Here is a 12,676-nt window from a genome sequence, read left to right as displayed (position 1 = left end):
TGAAAGAGTTAAGGATGACTCTTAGGTTATAAAACTAGTTAAGTAGAATGGTGGTGCTCTTGATAAAAACAGGGAAACTGAGATGAAAGATGAGTTTAAAGGAAAAGATAAGGTACTCATGCGTTGACTATGTTGAGATGGAGATGCCCATGGGATATCCAAGTATTCATGTCCAGCAGTCATTTGAAAATGTGGATCTAAAGCATGGGAGAAAAAAAATCAAAGCAGTGTATGTAGTCATTTCCTTAGATAAAATAGTTGAATTGGGGCAGCTTAGGTGGCACAATGCGTAGAGTGCCATTCCTGAAGTCAGGAGAACCTGAGTTCAAGTGTAGCCTCAGACACTTACTAGCTGTGTGACTCTGGGTAACTCATTTAACTCTGTTTGCCTCAGTTTCCTCATCTGTCAAATGAGCTGGAGAAGGAAATGGCAAACCACTTCAGTGTCTTTGCCAAGAGAACTCCAAAAAGGGGTCACAAAGAGGCAGATGTGACTGAAACTGACTAAACAACAAACAATAGTTGATTACATGGTGGCTCATAAGATCTTCAAGAAAGAGAATATAAGTAGGGATTCTTAACTTTTTTGTTTTGTGCGTGATAGATTCCTTTGACACTGGTGAAGGCTGTATACTTGTTGACTGAAAAACCTATATTTCTTATTCTGTGGACAGTGTGGACCTGGTAACCAAAGGCAGTTGGGTAAAATTCTGATGAGTTTAGCACTGGGTAAGTAGTGGTAAAAGGTGATAGAGGTAAAGCAGTGGCCACATCTCATGCACAGGCTTCTTTAGACTGAGGGTCACCTGAGGTGTGGTGTGGAACAGTTGCACTCCTGAGAATCACAAAGTTTAGTAGTTAGCTCTGAGTTCAGAAAGTGCCACCTGAGTCAGACAGTTTGGAGGTCTCTTCTATGCACGAAGTGAAAAAGGGAGGCTAAGTCTATGTCTCTCTGGTACCTCTCCCCTCTGTAAAATGCAAAAGTTAAATGACTTCTGCTGTTCTGCTTGGATTATACTTCCCATAATCCTTCAGTTCCTCCTTCTAGCTGAGTAATTGCAAATCCCATCAATTTCCTTAAGATAAGGGGCTACATTGCTGCTTTCATCACAACTACAGTCACTTACATTGATACAGGACACGGGCAGCAAAGTACCTTCACATACATTATGTATAGGATTTTCATAACAATGCTATGAAGTAAATATTTTTAACCTTACTTTATGAATGAAATAATTGATGTTTGGTGAAGTTAAGTGATTTGCCCCTGATGAGTTCATCCTTTTCCAGGTCTATTATGCTTCTTACTAAACCATACCACCTCCCTGTATCTAAACACTCAACCTCAGTATTCGAGTGAATTAACCAGCATATTTTTATTATCCACAACCTTGCTTCTCTTCACTGTGGTTGGCTTCATTTTAGCAGGTTTTACACTCCCTTAATTTTCCCTACTTCATACAGTAGACTTGGGAAATAAAACTCAGTGAAACTCAAACAACTCCCATCTGTTACATTAGCAGTTCTGGTAAATGAGCAGAGAATACCAAAACTATCATCTAAATTGAAGATTTGGCCCTATCTGTAGTTTTGAATTAATCACTGATCTTTGTCTGCTTTTACCATGACAAATTTGAGAGTCCAGATTATGGCATAGAATTAGATCAGGTTTCCTAACCTTGGGTCTGTGAACTTCTAAAAATATTTAATATTATATTAAATATGTTATAGTTAATATTTAAAAAATACATTAAAAATATTTAAAACTATTTTGATAACCATATTTTAATATAATTGGTTTCCTTGGGAGCCCTGTGGTATTTTGATTATTATTTCATGTGTTTAAAAACATTATTATGGGAAGAGGTCCATAGTCTTCACCAGACTGACAGAAGTCTATGAAACAAAAAAAAAAAAGTAAGAATCTTGGTATGTGTGCCTTAATTCATCAATAAAGGTACAGGGATGAGGGCTGAACTTGGCACTTTATTGGGACATGGAGTTCTCAGTAAGAAGCGTCTTCTACCAGGGCAGGTTGACAACTTTGCTACTAAATATAGTCTTTGGGAATCATCTAGACTAAAATGACAAAAAGGTGACATAGACAGTAGAAGTGAGAAGCAGGACTTTAATCTCTTTATCCACTATGCTAAGTTGCCTCTTTCTTTATCAGTGACATCCATATCAATGTCTCTGTCTATGTCTGTGACTACATTGATACATATAGCTAAGTCTATCCACATATCTGTATCTATATATCTATACCTATGACCCATATCTGTAACTATGTATTTATGTCTGTAGACCTATTTCTCAATTTGCACACACATCTGTATCTATGTGATCTATATAATATGATCTGTTTCTATGCCTTTATACCAATAACTACAGACCTGTGGATCCAGTACTATAGATATATGAATACATGTATACATTGTATTCACATGTATATAAACATATATGTGTGTATGTATGTGTATACACACACGTGTGTGTGTGTGTGTGTGTGTGTATAACTCACATGGCCAATGATTTGGGCCAAGATTTAAACAGAAGTAGTAGTATTCTATTGTCTTTGGGAACCCCAAACTTTTTTCACTAAAGCAAAAGCCCATCTTTTAAAGACCAAGATTCTACCAGTGGTCTTATAAAACACTGCAATTTCTAAACAACTAAAAATGAGAATCACCCATAGGACAATGGAGAGGTTCAGGGTGAGTATGAGCAGGCTGCAATATGTAACAAACAAGGAAGTATATAAAGAAAGTAAGGTCGGAGATTGGACCTGAAGTTCCTTCTACTAATCTAGGTTAGAAATCCTCCATATTTTCCATCCTAGAACAGAAGTGGGGAACCTGCATCCTTGAGGCCATAATGTGACCCTCTAGGTCCTCAGGTGCAGCCCTTTGACCACATCCAAACTTCACAGAACATTTGTTTGGATTGAAATTTGGATTCAGTCAAGGGGCTACACTTGAGGACGTACAGTGCCACATGTGGCCTCTAGGACACAAGTTCCCCACCTCTCTCCTAGAGAGCTGCCTAGGACACTGAGATATTTAGGAGTTGACTACAGTCATAAAACCAGGATGTGTCAAAGTTGGGACTTGATCCTAGGTCTTCCTGGTTCTGAGGCCTGTTCTCTATTCATTATACCACACTGGCTCTTATATGAAGAAGAATCATAGTAAAGTATATCAAAGAAATGCATTATTGAAAAAGAAAAGAGTTTGGTCATATGGTGAGAGTAAGGAAAAACAAATGGACATTTTTGTATGCTCCACTGGTATCCTTAAGATGCACAAAGAATGTGGGGGAGGCCTCCAGGATGTTTGTTGGAGCACCCTTTCCCCTTCCCCTGCCACATCCTATGATCAGAATATGGGATGTAATGAATGAGAACATCAAAAATGGATGGACATCATTGGAGGGAATATATACATTGGTGAGACCACAGACTTATTGGAGTATTTTGAGTTTAATGGGGAGATTAGTTAGGAGAACTAGTTCACTCACCATGATATCTCTGGTTTGCTTCTTGAGAATAGGATTGATGGCTTTATCTGATACTGAAAATACTAGAAAAGGAGTATTATTCAGAACATCCTAAGTCTTGAGTTCTGGTAATACTTTATTTTTTGAACACATGAAGGATAAGTGAGGAACTCCCTCTGCTACCACATATGACAACCCTTCTGTCATTTAGCAATTAAATTGGAAGTTGCTGTTGTCATCTAGTCATTTCAATGGTGTCCTACTGTTCATGACACCATTTTGGATTTTCTTGACAAATATGCTGGAGTGGTTTGCCATTTCCTTCTCCAGCTCATTTTACAGATGAGGGAAATGATGCAAACTGGGTTAAGTGACTTGCCCAAGCTCAGCTATTAGTGTCTGGGGCTGTATTTGAACTCAGGTTTTCCTAGCTCCAGACCCAGTGATCTGTCCACTGTACCACCTAGCTGCTCTAAGTCCTAAAGAATTACATTAAAGAGACCTTAAGTGATTTGCTCAAAGTTAAACAGATAATAACTGTAGGAGATGGGTTCTGAATTTCTTGACTCCAAGTCTAGAACACCATCTATTATATTTTTTCTGCATCTGTACTTTCTGTTATTCAGATATTATGTAACAGAACATACTGAAAGACTTAAATGATAATGCTTGGTTGCATCATTAGCAACCTGATCAATAGTCATGATTAAAGACCAAGGGGTTATATGAGGAATAAAATGGAATTGTGAGTGCAGTACACATAGCAAGATAAAATTGAGCTGATCACAATCCTTCCTTGAGGAGTTATATTTTATCAAAACAAATGGTTTTGTCTTGTATTATACACTGAATCACTAGTGGGGGAGATAACATACTTAACGCATCTTTGCCACTTGTTCAAAAATAAAGTAAATAATAAATCAAGATTATTATCCTAAATTGCAAAAATATGAGAACCAGACAGGAATTCTTCTGCTAGTACTCAATTATGAAGTAATAAAGAGGACATAATTGGTGATGAAGAGATAATTCCAGTCAGGGGGTGAATTCTAGTAATAAATTCTGTAGGAATAAAATCCTAACACAGATGAATAAGAAAATGCAAAAAGTAATCAAGACTTTTAAAAGTATCACATATTAGTCCCGGAAATATTGAATGACTAAGTTAAGGGAAGGTGGAGATAAGAAAGAGAAAAATGTTAAATGTGGTAACAGTAGACAAAAGAATATTGTATCTCCTCCTGGAAGTCCTTCTTACTTCCTCCCCCCTCACTCCTTCCGCTACAGTTCTGGTCAGTGAAAGAGGCAGTAAGACCATTAAAAGATAGTAGAGAACATTTTACTGCACAAAGTCTTGAAGTTGCTAAAACATAGATTTAGTGATTATATTAATTCTTTGTTCCAAGAACCAGATAGATAATAATAAGGGCAGATGCTAGGAATAGGTAAGACTTTTTTTTTTTGGAAAGTAATAATGTTGAAAGAAATCAAAGGATGTCAAAATATATCAAGGATTACAATGCAGATTTTTAACTCTGGGACCACAATGGAGACATTCAAATATTATGGAAGATGTATAAGAAAAAGATAATATTAAAGGCATAACCTTAACATAACCTCCTGGTACCATACTTTTGAGGGATGAATATGAATTTATGAATTCCTTTTGTAGCTTTATATTCCCTTAGTTTTGTAACAGTTTTCTATAGCTTTTGTGTGGTTTATAGTGAATGAATGAATGAATGAATGAATGAATGAAAAAGCGTTTATAGCTATGTGAAATGCACTGTGCCAAGTGCTCGGCATGTGAATAGAAAAGTAAGGCAATCTTGGGTTCCCAAGGAGTTCACCTTTTAATAGTGGAAGAGATCAATATCAATAGCAGGTTTCATCATTGTCAAATTGAAAGTCCCAATGGTCTTTAGTAAGGAGTAGCAAAGCAGATGTTAATACATCTTCTTTAGCATCGCATTTGTTGATAAGACCACATCCATTTCTGATGTTGAGGTGTCTGAAAATATCACAGCCTTTGGGTAAAGAGGATAACATGGGACAGTGAATATGATATGATGGATAGAAAGCTGAACTTATGGCCAGGAAGTGCTGGATTCAAGTCCATTGTCTGACATAGAACAGTTATGTGGCCACAGGGAAGTCACTTAATTTCTCAGTGCCCCCAAGTACCTCTCTAAGATCTGGAACTGATCTGCATTCCTAGAGAAATGAAAAAAGAGTCAGAACAACACTAACCATCTTTTCTGACCATGCCCTCATTATCTCTACCCATCTGTAAAGGTAAAAGCTGTAGATGGGGTGAATTTCCAGAAGCGGACCCACCAAAAAACCCCCAACTTTCCAATAATAAACTTTCTAATTTGTCTGGCTAAAGATAGAACAAGTTGATCAGGAGGTGAGATTTCCGTCTCTTGTAAACTTCAAGTGAAGGTTAGATGTCTATCTTTTGTGGAGAGAATGCCTACTCAGGTCCAAGTTAGATTTAGGCTATCTTTGAGATCTTTATTAAGTCAGAATTTATGATTCCATGATCTCTACCCCCTACTCCCTGACTATTGTAAACCTGTTACCCAGACCGTAGGAGAAAGATGGGGACCTAAACTTTGCTGGATACAAAACCAAAATGATTCTCCAACCAAGTTTATGCCATAAAAATTGAAGATGAAGACAGGACAGCAACAGATAAAAACTGATGGATAATTTCTTTCTGTGCATTATTCCCTTTTAGAAGGATGGGTTATACATATCTTGCCCTACCCCAAAGCAAGCAACCCCCCCACCTAATTTCCATTATTGGCAATTCTATAGGCCCAATCTCCATAATCTAGGACTTGATACATTTCTAGCAATAACTCAATTTGGGGTGTCTGGGGGCAGTAGACCTTCTTTACTGTATCAGAGTCTTGTTTTTCTATTTTCCCCTACAAGATCTTGGAATGATCAAGTAACTATTGTTTAGTTGTTTTTTCAGTCATGTCCAACTCCTTGTGATTCCATTTGGGGTTTTCTTGTTGGTTTGCTGTTTCCAGAAGAACTGAGGCAAACAGGGTTAAGTGACTTGCCTAGGGTCACACAGAAAGTGAGTATCTGAGGCCAGGTTTGAACTCATCAAGATGAGTCTTCCTGATTTTAGGTCCAACGCTCCATCCACTGTGCCACCTAACCATCTAATTATTTTCCTATGTAGCATTCTTTTTTCCTTCATAAAGCCTGAAAATTCAATTTTCATTTCAGGTGATAGAAAAGAAACAGATAGGGGAAAATGTGTTTTGTTTTATTTTGTTTTTGCTGAGAAAAGCATCATAAAAATAGCTTGTGGGCAGAACTGTGTGGTATAAAGAGGACTGAATTTAGATTCAGAATACCAGGGTAGAAAGTCACCCTGAATAAATACCTGACGCATTTTTTGTACTAGACTTGTGGGCATAGGGAACTCCAGGTAAGGAACTTCTTCTACCGTTGCATTTCTACATCTTCTCTGTATTTTAAAATCTGTTTTACTTGGGACTCTGAGAACTGACCTAACTTGCACAGGTCACCCAGCTAGCATGTGTCAGAGGAGGTGTTTAATCTTTGATTTTGCTGACTTTGTAACCAGCCTTGTCACTGCTTTACTACACATGTAGTAGGTGGGGAATAAATGCTAGGCTCTTTCTCTTCTAGCAGAGAGTAGCTGCTGAATAAATTCTTTTAAATTAATTTTGTCTTTCTTTGTAACTCCTAGCTTCTGGCACAATGCCTGGCACATAGTAGGTTCTCAATAAATAGTGATGAACTAAAAAATAAAAATAGATATTGACTAATTGTAAAATGAGGGGACTAGAACAGATGTTTTTAAAATTCCCTTCCATCTCTAGATTCGATGGCCCTATAAAAACACACACTTTCAGGTGCGTGATCTCGGGTTCTGTGAGAAATTAGACCTGGGCAGTAAGAAACTTCATATTAAGACTGAACAAATAGGAAGCAGCTCTGGCCCAGGCAATTTGAAGCAGGCACATGACTCTTTAATCAATGTTAGATTATATTTTTATATATATTAACACATTTATATTTTTAAATATTAGGGAGAAATTCCCCCAAATAAGGCTGTGCCTAGGAAAAGTTACATGAGCATTCTTTGAAGGATGAATGACAAGTCCTACTTGACTATTTTTAGCCCACATTCCCTGAAATCACTCAGCCATGGACAGTTCCCTCCCCTTTCTACTCTTCGGAATATGTCATACAATGACTGAGAGTCAAGAGGGAGAGGTCCCTTTCCCTTCCTTTGTTTCTTTTGATTTTGCTTAATATCTTTGAGTGCCCAGGTACAATACACCATAGATATCTTCAGCCAATTACATGCAGCTCTTTTCTTCTCATTTCAAATTATAGATCAGAAACTACCCCCAGATAGAGACATTTTCATAAACACTTTAACTTCTCTATTCCAGTTGATGCTGATGGGAGAGCATATGCATGCCTGGCCATATTCACAAACATTTACAACCTCCAGCAACCATAAAGTCTCATCTGTTCCATAAAGAAAGGCAATGTTCCCACTGCCGTTTGCCAGTGGACACCAATCACTAGACAATTGTATTTAAAGGCAGGCAGAGTCCTGACTCTGAATCCATGCCCTAAAACACCTGTTCCCTGTCAGACGATGCAGCTGACAAGATTGCCTCTAGAGACCCAGGCATTTCGTTAGAGCAATGGCTTGTCTTGTGAACCATTCCTACATAGAACATTTGCTGGACCGACTGAGATCTTATCTAGCTCTCTCTTGAAGAGAGGGTCCTGTAAGGCTCTTGACATTCAAGGAGAATTGATAGGAGGCTTCAAGACTGCTAATATAGTCAGTGTCCTTAGCTGTAGCAGTCCCAGTCTTCCTGGATAATCCAAGCTCCATCCAGACTCCCCTTGGCATTTTATATTGACATTGGCCCCTTGCTTTCTGGTCTAATTTTCTTTTGGAAGCAGGATATTTTCAGCAGAAAAAGCCACCTTTAAGTGGTTCATTAAAACCTAAAATTGGGGCTTTTATTTACAAAATAAATACATTTCAACGCTGGCTTCTTTTTGTACCCCTGTATGAGAAACTGTCTTTGAATTGGTCCACATTCAGAGGTCAGGATAAATGACTGCCCTGGACCCAGTAAGCACTCAGTCAATAGAGTATTCATTCATTGGGGTTGCTAATCAGAATCACAATAACATGTATAAAGCTACCAGTGACACATGATATTGAGCCATCCCCTAGGCAGAGTAACAGGGACTGGAATCTGAGCCTCACTTAGTTCGGTGGAAAAATATGGTGGGTTTAGAATAGAGAGATTCAGGGTTTGAATCTTGGCATTGCTACCAGTTGTGTTAATTCATGTTACCTCTCTGGGCCATTTCCTCTGTAAAATGAGAGGGATAGACTAGATCACAGGTTTCAAACACTCTGCCTCCTGAGTACTTCGGGAACCAGATTAAAATATAATTGGGAAATATTTAATAAAATGAAAATACAGTAGAATATAGATAATGTTATTATGTGGTTTTCTAAGTCAATATTTAGTTTGCAGGGATCCTTACATATACTGTTTATTGAGTACCTGTGGTGTGCAAGATAACGTTCCTCCTGTGCTTCTTTTGGGGGGGGGGTTGGGTGCAAAGTTCCTCAAGGAACTTTCACTGTACTGGAGAATCATGAGAATTTCCACTTAAATGATCCTCATATAAAATTATATTGGATCTAGTAACTGGCTGTATTTTTTGTAGGTACAGTGCCTACCTTCATTCATTTATCTAATTCAAATTTCCTAAATCTTGACAGGGTTTAGTAATCTACACCTTGAGAAAGGGTGAAGGCACATGTTCATGGCACCAGCCAAGATTAGAACTATGCTTGAAAAACTGGCCTACATTGGACCTTGTGGAAGGCTTTATAAATAAACCTGCCTTGCATATTCTTATATACTTGTTGCCCCCAACAGAATACAAACTCCTTGAGAAAAAGGGCCGCTTCAGTTTTGTACCTGGAATACAGTAGGCACTTAATAATGCTTATTAATTGACCATTGACTTTTCCTCACACCTGTGGATGACATTTAAACAGTGAACTTCATCTATGCCATTTCCTAGTGAAATTGGATGTTTTTTACAGTCATTGATGCTTATTTGTTTGTTCTTTTCTAGAAATTCCAACCGGACTCAACGATGAGAAAATTGGTACTGGAAAATGCAGAACTGGAGGCCAAAGGCTAAATTCCTCCAGCTAGGAGAGTTTGGGTGGACTTTTTCTTACCCAGTCAGCATGGTTAGGCTTCCAGCTTGGGGGGGTGGGGGTGGGGGCAGTCTAAAAGAGGGTAGGGGCTTAAACCAGCATTCTGGGATAACAGCTTTGAAGAATTGTGCTAAAGGATTCACAGTGTAGTGGAGAAATTGGCTAAACCACCCTGTAATTTTTATTTAGTGGTTTTGTTCTGTGCTGGGGGAAAAAAAAGCAGATTCCAAAAGTTCTTTCTTTGTGAAGCTAGGAGGAGGGTGTGGTGCAGTTGAAGGCAGTGACAGAAGAAACAACTTACTGTTTACGGTTTTCTTCTTGTTTGGGAGAGTTCCTTCACACAGAGACACAAAGGCGAAACAGTGAAAAGAGGGAGGGGGAGCAGGGGATCAGCATCTCATAAAAGGGAAAGCAGAAAAGAGGAGAAAACAACTGGCAATCAAGCCCCCAAGTGCCTGTACATTTCCTCTAATTCTCCTCTAATCAAAGAGCAGGGCCCCAGTATGAAAGATTGCAGGAGCGAGTGAGATTAGGCAGAGAAATGACTTCAATCAGGAAAAAACTGGCCCAGCTCCCATCCTCCCAGCCAGAGAGAGGATCTGTTTGTTTTTTTTTTTTTTTTTAATATTCTTTTACTTCTGGGCCTCATCTGGGTGACTGATCATTTAAAGAGAACACAGGTAGAGACTAAAAACTCATTGGGATGAAAAGGGCCCTTCTCAGATGACTGTGGTTTGGGGGGTGGGGGGAGATGGGGGTGACCTGTTGGCTTGTTTTATTTTATTTTTGCTGACTGTGACTTCCCAGATGCTGACCACCATTTGGCATGAATGGGGAGGAGGCAAAGAGAAGCGAAGCTGGTGTAGCTGATAATGGCTACCCCTCCCTTTGAAATGAAGATATGGGGCTAACATGTACCCCGAGCCTCACAGGATGACGCATTTAATACTGGTGGACAACTTGGAGCTCATCTGGTCCTCAGTGACCTCACAAGATGACACATTTATGCCTGAAGAGAACTTAGAGCTCATTTAGTACAAACCACACGTTTTCTAGATAAGAAGACTGGGGGGCGGGGGTAGGGCTGGAGACATTAAGTGGCTTGCCCAAAGTTAAGACGTGAGCAAGCTGCAGGGTTGAGATTTGAAGCACATTCTTCTTGTGTAATATCCAAAACCCTTTCCTTTTTACCACCCTTCCTCTCAATAAAAGACACTTAATTCAGACATTCGATCAAACAATCAATTAGACATTCTTAAAAGAATGCATCTGTGTTATTTCCAAGGAATGATGTTCAGGCCCCACAGATATTGCTAAGTTGAGACAGCAGGAAGAAAAGGGAATAAACATTTTATAGCATCTATCTGGATAGCATCCATACAGCATTTATATGGCATCTATGTGCCATGCTTTGTGCTAAGCACTGTACAAATATTATCTCATTGGAGCCTCACAAAAACTCTGTGAAGTAGGTGATATTATTAACCCCATTTTACAATGGAGGAACCTGAGGGAAACAAAGTTTAGGTAACTTGCCCAGGGTCACACAACTAGTGTCTGAATCCTCATTTAAATTCTGATTTTCCTGGCTTAAGTCCAATGCTCTATCTACCACATTGCCTAGCCATCTCATAACAAAACACAGCACAAGAAGAATTTCACTAAGCATTTGCTAGGTGCCAAGCCTCACATGGAGTACTAGGGGTACAAAGAAAGGTGAAAACAATTCCTTCCTCTGAAAACTTTACATTCCAATGGGCAAGAGACAATATGTAAATAACTAGTTACATGTGAGATGAACATAGAATAGATATTAGAAAATGTTAGGAGGCAAGGCACTTAGAGGATTTTTTTTTTTCCCAAGGGGGTGGCAGGGAAAGATCTTTTGAAAAAGGTGGCATTTGAGGTGAGAACTGAAGGAAGCAAAAAGTTCTAAGGGGCAAAGATGACAAGGGAGAGCATTTTATCTACTTTTAACATGACATTTTATTTTTCCTCCATTACAGGTTAAAACATATTTTTTAAACATTTTTCTTTTTAAGTTTTGAATTCTAAATTCTATCTCTTCCTCTCTCCTTCCCTCTTCTTCCCCTTTCCCCCCTTCATGGTAAGCAATCCAATATAGGTTATCCATGTGCAATTGTGTAAAACATTTTCATATTAGTTATTTTTGTAGGAGAAGACTCAAATTGAAAATATAGAATGAGAGAAAAAAGAAAGAGAAAAATATCACGTTTTAGTTTGTATTCAAACAATACCAGTTCTTTCTCTGGAAGTGGATAGCATGCATGCTTTATCATGAGTCCTTTGGAATTACCTTGGATCATTGTGTTGCTGAGGATGGATGAGTCATTCATCGTTCTTCACTGTATAATATTGCTATTATTGTGTACAATGTTCTTTTGTTTCTGCTCATTTCACTTTGCATCAGTTCATGTAAGTCTTTCCAGTTTTTTCTTAAATTATCCTGCTTGTCATTTCTTATAGATCAATTATATTCCATCATAATCATATACCACAGCTTGTTTAGCCATTCCCCAATGGATGGACGTCAAGGGAGGGCATTTTGGAGGGAAGTATTCAGTAAAAAGACTGAAAAGCTAGGGAGAGGCCAGGGTGTTAAATAGAGGAGATTTTATTTGATCTCTGAGGCAATGGAAGTTACTGAGTAGAAGGCTGGCATGGTCAGCTTTGTGCTTCAGGAAAATCACTTTAATAATTTTTTGATATGTGGTGGATGGATTAGCATGGAGAGAAATGTGAGGCCCAGAGACCAGTTAGATGGCTGTTGCAATACTTCAGGTAAGAGGTAAAGGGTGCCTGACTTAGGATGTGGACTGTGTGACCAGTGTGACTAGAAAAAAGGGGACATAGGCAAGAGATCTTGTGAGTACTGAAATCACAAGATTC

This window comes from Notamacropus eugenii, chromosome 6 (assembly GCF_028372415.1).
Source record: "Notamacropus eugenii isolate mMacEug1 chromosome 6, mMacEug1.pri_v2, whole genome shotgun sequence".
In the NCBI taxonomy this organism is placed as follows: domain Eukaryota; kingdom Metazoa; phylum Chordata; class Mammalia; order Diprotodontia; family Macropodidae; genus Notamacropus; species Notamacropus eugenii.
Note: the sequence above shows the minus strand (reverse complement) of the source record.